A 6,304-nucleotide genomic window follows, 5' to 3' on the forward strand; every position below is an offset into this window, starting at 1 on the left:
GCCTCATTGAGACGTAGGGGCTGTGTGGAAGCTGATTTTTGATTTCCTGCCCAGCCTAGAATGGCCTGGGACTATCTGAAAGAAGGAGCTGCACGCCTGAGCTGCTGATGCAGCTGTGTGATAGGAACTTGGCAGTGCGAGATGAAAAGTCACATTTGTGGTTCACGAGAGCTAGAGAGGCAGGGGCAGGTGGATGGGTGTGATCAGCTGCCCTGTGACTGGCCGTTCTGGGAGAGACGGAGGGTCCAGGGCAGGCTGGGAAGCTCATCTTGGAGTTTCAGTAGTCTGAGCAGCAGAAACAGCCTGACCTCCTTTGGGAGGGTCAACTGGATGCCTGGCTGGGCTGCAGCGGAAGGAGTAGCAGAGCCGAAGCCTCCAGGCTCTGCCTCCTGTGCCTCCTGTGTGGAGGAAGGCTGGGCTGGGATCCAGCCTGGCAGTTACACTGTGGGAAGCTTTCCAAGCTTCATGAAACTCTCGGGAAGGTTCTGGAGACTGCACAAAGCAGGTGGCAGACAAGGATGTGGGACAAGGGAGCTGGGCTCACCCAAGTCGCTCCCATCTGCTTCCTCAGGATTCCAGGATCTGAGGAGAGCTCTGACCTGGAGTGACCCAGCCCTAGCAAGTAGCCCCAGACTAATAGTTTCCTTCCCCTGGGAGATTAAGGGGTGTGGACTCTCTCTGCTTTGTAAAAGGACTCTCTCTTTCCTTTTTTTTCTCTTCCCTACTCTGTGTGTGTGTGTGTGTGTTTAAGCATGTAGTAACACACAAAGGTCACAGGACAACCTTACACGTTCTCTCCTCTCCTGTTTATGTTGGTTCTGGGGACTGAACTCAGGGCACCAGGCTTGTGTGTAAGTACCCTTACACAGAACTCTCCCTTCCCCAAGAGGCCTCTCCCTTGTTTTGTCTTTACCAGAATTACTTAGGAACCCTCATGGCCCTATCTGCATCAAAGAGGCTGCAGGGATAGAAGAAACCCAGACCTGGCTGGGCATCATAGGGCAATGCCTGTAATTGCAGCAGGGGTGGAGGCTGGAGGACTGAGAGTTCAAGGTTTCCCTCAGCTACACTGAGAATTTGAACTAGTGCTGCACTCAGGGTTGGAAGCATTGGCTTCCAATGCATGAGGCCTAGTGCTGGAAAGAAACCTCTGCGGCCAAACAAACAAACAATACAAGCCCCAGCTTGGGTGGAGAGATGGTTGCAGAGGACCTGGGTTTGGTTCCCAGAACCCACATGGTGGCTCAGAACTACCTGTAACTCCAGTCCCAGAAGATCCAGTGTCCTCCTCTTGCCTCTGTGGGTACCAGATACACAGGGGCTCACACATATGAAAGCACAGACCTTCAGATGGTCCTTTTCAAATCTATGTTCTAAATCAGCCTACAACCCTGTGCCCTATGGACTGCTGACATCCCAAACCCAGGACATCCTGGCTCTGTCTGGGGCTGCGATGGAAGGGTTAGGAGCCAGGAACTGAACAGTCTCACCACAGGTCTCAAGGTGGAGAGGGACATGCTGGGATTTTCTTTATCATCTCTCTTCTACTCTCTCGGCCAATGGGTCCCCACTTCCTGTCTCTTTCTCTATGTCCACCTCAGACCCCCAGTTCATACCTTGTTCTGTGCCTGCAGCTCTGGGCCCAGATCTCTGCACTGTTGGTCAGGCCCAAGCTTCATTTCCCATAGGACCACGGAATTTGTGCATGCCCATGACTGTGAGCATGTGCATGTGCTGGTGTGTGTGTGTGTGTTGCTCAAACTTTCCTGTGGCTTCCCAACCCACTGTTCCAGCTCCCTTCTAAGATGGCCCCTGCCTGAACCTTATCAACAGTAAACGTTTCCCTGAGACGGAGCAGCCAAAGGGCTCCTGAGAACTTCTTCTCCACTGCTGAACAAGTAAACAGACTCCTCTCTCATAGCCAGGCCCTTTCAGAAGTTGAGACTGCATGGGATGGGATGGGGATGTAGCTCAGCTGTCGAATGTTTGCCTACTAAGTGTGAGGCCCTCAATTCAAATTCTAACACACACACACACACACACACACAGAGGAAAGAAAGAAAGAAAGAAAGAAAGAAAGAAAGAAAGAAAGAAAGAAAGAAAGAAAGAAAAGGAAGGAAGGAAGGAAGAAAGAAAGAAAGAAAGAAAGAAAGAAAGAAAGAAAGAAAGAAAGAAGAAAGAAAGAAAGAGAAAGGAAGAAGAAGGTCAAGGGAGGGATGCAGTGGTACAGTGCTTGCCGGGCATGGCAAAGCTCAGCGCTCCCTCCCTCCATCCCAGAGCTACATCAACTCTGAGTGGTGTGAGCATCTGCCTCTAACCCCAGTACTCACCAGGTGGAGGCAGGAGGATCAGAAGCTAAAGGTCATGGTTGGCTATCAAAACACAATAAAACAAAGGCCCCGTTATATCAGTGATAATGAGATGGGAGGCAGAGATAGGTGGATCCCTGGGAGTTTAGGGCCAGCCGCCTGGCCTGGCCTACATGGTAAGGTTCCAGGCCAACGAGGAGCCCTGTCTCAAACAGGTGATGGTCTACACCTGAGGACCAACCCTCAGGGTTATCCTCTGACTTCCACACACCAGCACTGTGCATGGCTGCCCCCGCACGCACTAATGTACCCACAAGAACACGCACAACAAATTTGAGGACATGACCTGCCTGGTGTCTTGGCTGGGGATACGTATGGTCACACAAGGACAGAATGTCCACACCACCTTCCCTGGCCCACCATACTCATCAAGGTAGCAAGGCCTGGTGGCAGGATTTTCTGGCCAGTCATTCCTGAGCAAACACAGGGACTCAGATGGTGGGAGGCCAGGGTGGTCACAGTTCCAGCGCCAGCCCCATTAGGCCTCTTCCTTCAGGTCTGTGCCAACTGGTCTGGCCTAGAGGTCTGGACACATTGAGTATGCATCTGTAAAGCCGTAGGAGGCTGTATGGCTAAAAGGACCCATGAGTGCTGCACCACGTCCTGGCTCTGGAGCCCGCCAAATGTCTTAAGGAAGGGACTTCTAGACCTGGGCTGGAGAGATGGCTCAGCAGTTAAGAGCACTGACAGTTCAAATCCCAGCAACCACATGGTGGCTCATAACCATCTGTAATGAGATCTGATGCCTTCTTCTGGGTGTGAGTGTGTGTGTGTGTGTGTGTCTGAAGACAGCTACAGTGTACTTACATATAATAAATAAATTAAACCTCTAGGTCCGTTTCCTGCTCTCTGAGACGATGATGTAGTGAGCACGTGGCTGGATGTAGTGGCACATGCCTGTAATACCAGCACAGGAGACTGAAGCAGGGCTCTGGGTTCCATTCCTAACAGCCTGTATGCTAGCTGGTGGCACTCAGCACGCTATTCCTCCTCTCAGTGCCAGAGAATCTCCTTTCCAGCTGTTATGAGGCGGGGCTATCAGTGAACATATGTTAATAAAACAGCCACATTATTCCTCCTAGTCCTCCTGCTGGCAAAGCCTCAAGTATTGTGGACATTGCTACTTTTAATTTTTATCATTCATTCATTCATTCATTCATTTGTATTTAATGAGAAGAGAGTAAGCCTAGTGCCTCTCCAATGGTAAGTAGCTCTACCCCTGAGCCATGTCCCCAGCCCCTCACTGGGGGATTCTAGGCAGGGGCTCTACAGATAAACTATATCTCCCATTGTTTTCTACTTTTTATTCTGAGACAGGGTCTAACTTGCTCAAGCTTACTCGGTGGTCCAGGCAGGCCTTGAACTTGCAATCGTCTTTCCTCAGCCTCTCGAGTAGCTAGAAATGCAGGCTTGGCTTACCAAGTACTTTGATTTCCTTTTATTTGGAGGAGGCGATAGGGAGAAGGGAGAGGGAGGGAGGGACTTGTGTGGGGCTGTGGTTTTATTAAGTTCATCTGGCATGATCCCCAGCGCACTGGCGAAGACTGCTCAAAACGGAACCTCTTTAAGAGACTGTGACGTTGACATTAAGCTTTGCTGCGGTCAGCTCTTGTGAGACCTGTTAGGCTGAGGTGAACAAGTGGGCTGGAGCTCGAACCACCACAGGGCAGGGCAAGTTTGATCTGGGTGAAGGTGATGAATTGTACCTGAGTTCAAACAACTTAGGACAGACCTAAAGACGGAAGCCAAGGCAGCAAGACGAATTTGTCATTAACATTAAACCACTTAAGACAGGCACGCAGAGATCTAGAGAAAGGGTGACTCAGAACATACTGCCATCCCCATCCTATTGGAGATCGAGTTCTGAAGGCTGGGAGCAGGGAGTCTGGCAGCCCTGGCAGTGCTCAGGATGCCTAGTACGTATTGCTGCTGGGGCCCAGCACTGTGGCAGAGGCACGTGCCAACAGTGGCTGTCCACATGTGGGCTACACTTTAATTGCTAGAAACAGATCTATTAACTTTTCTTTCCTTTAAAAAAAAAATGTGTGTGCGTGTGTGTGTGTGCGTGTTGTGTGTGTGCACGTGTGTGTGTGTTGTGTGTGTGTGTTGTGTGTGCGTGTGTGGGTGTTGTGTGTGTGTTGTGTGTGTGTGTGTTTTTTTTTTTTTTTTTGGTTTTTCGAGACAGGGTTTCTCTGTATAGCCCGGGCTGTCCTGGAACTCACTTTGTAGACCAGGCTGGCCTCGAACTCAGAAATCCGCCTGCCTCTGCCTCCCGAGTGCTGGGATTAAAGGCGTGCGCCACCACGCCCGGCTGTGTGTGTGTGTTGTGTGTGTGTATGTTGTGTGTGCGTGTGTGGGTGTTGTGTGTGTGTGCGTGTATGTGCGTGTTGTGTGCGTGTGTGTGTGTGTTGTGTGTGTGTGTGTTGTGTGTGTGTGGGGTTGTTGTGTGTGTGTGTTGTGTGTGTGGGTGTGTGTGGGTGTGTGTGGGTGTGTGTGGGTGTGTTGTGTGTGTTGTGTGTGTGTGGGGTGTTGTGTGTGGGTGTTGTGTGTGTGTGGAGGTTAATGGACAAGCTTAGTTGTAGGAGTTGGTTCTCTTCTACCATGTGGTTCCAGGGGACTTAACCCAGGTTACCAGCAGGCATTCTTACTGATTTTCTCAACTCCCACTGGCTGTTTAAGACAGGCTTGCTTCCTCCCTTCCCTTCTCTTTCCTTTCTTTTTCTTTTTTTCCTTTTTAAAGACAGTGTTTCTCTGTGTAGCCCTGGCTGTCCTGGAACTCACTCTGTAGACCAGGCTGGCTTCGAATTCAGAAATCTGGCCTGCCTCTGCCTCCCGAGTGCTGGGATTAATTAAAGGTGCGAGCGCCACCATGCCTGGCTAAGATAGGCTTTCATTCCGAAGTCCAAACTGACCTAGAACTTGTGGTAATCCTCCTGCCTCAGTCTGGGAGTACACAATGCCTGCCAGGGCAATTGCTTCTACTCCATCTGTTCTGAGACAAGCAGACTTCCGTGTCTGCTGAAGTCCAGCAGCTTCTGAGATCTGGGATGGTGTTGGCAGGTGTGGGCTCTGGGGCGGATGAAATACTCTACCATCCAGTCAAGGTCCAGAGTAGGCAAAGGGGCAGTATAAAACCACACCTTGTGACTGGACTAAACCCTACAGTTGGCTCATATCACACAGGTGACAGAGGATAGCCACATATGTAAATTTGGAACCTTGGGGGCTCCATGAAGTCTGCACTTTCAGACCCAGCAGAGGCACGGGTCAGAAAACCTTATTTCACAGATGGGAAAGCAGATGCCCAGAGAGGTTTGGGCACTCGCTGAAGGCCACATGCAGTTGGTAGGGCTGAGATTGGAACAGAGAGCGCCTGGCCATAGGGCTGACATCCTCACGCCACATGCTGTGCTCTCTAGAGTGTAACCTAGGCAGCTGCTAGTGGGACAGGAGGGAAGTGGGTAGCCTTTCTTGCAGTGGACATGAAGGCCTCCCTGCTGGCTGTGGTTTCCACTGGCTGAGGATGATGAGGAGTTGTGAGGCCTGGTGGCGTTTCTGGCTGCTGTGTTGGCCATCTCAACACGGCTCTCAGAGCAGAGCTGTCCACAGCTCACCTGGCTAGGTGCCAATGCTACTCTCTGCCTGTCACATGCTGGGCAGAGGGAGTGCTCAGGAACCTAAACACGCTGGCCTGACTCCTTGCCAGACAAACTGAGCAACTCAACCAGTTTCTCCATAAACCCAAGACACTATTGCTGCAAGCCAGTCATGTATGCCTCTGTGGTCACAGCCCTGGGCACATGGCACCTTTCTCACCATCCCTAGATGCTCCCTGCTGGATATGGAGCTGCTCCAGCTGCAGGGCAGGGCCCACAGGACACAGATCGTCCCGGGCTGGGTGGTGTTAGGACTGGAACTTAGGCTCTTTCTCTCCG

Source organism: Mus caroli, unplaced genomic scaffold (genome assembly GCF_978045245.1).
Source record: "Mus caroli unplaced genomic scaffold, Mus_caroli_1 scaffold_8, whole genome shotgun sequence".
Taxonomy (NCBI): Eukaryota; Metazoa; Chordata; class Mammalia; order Rodentia; family Muridae; genus Mus; species Mus caroli.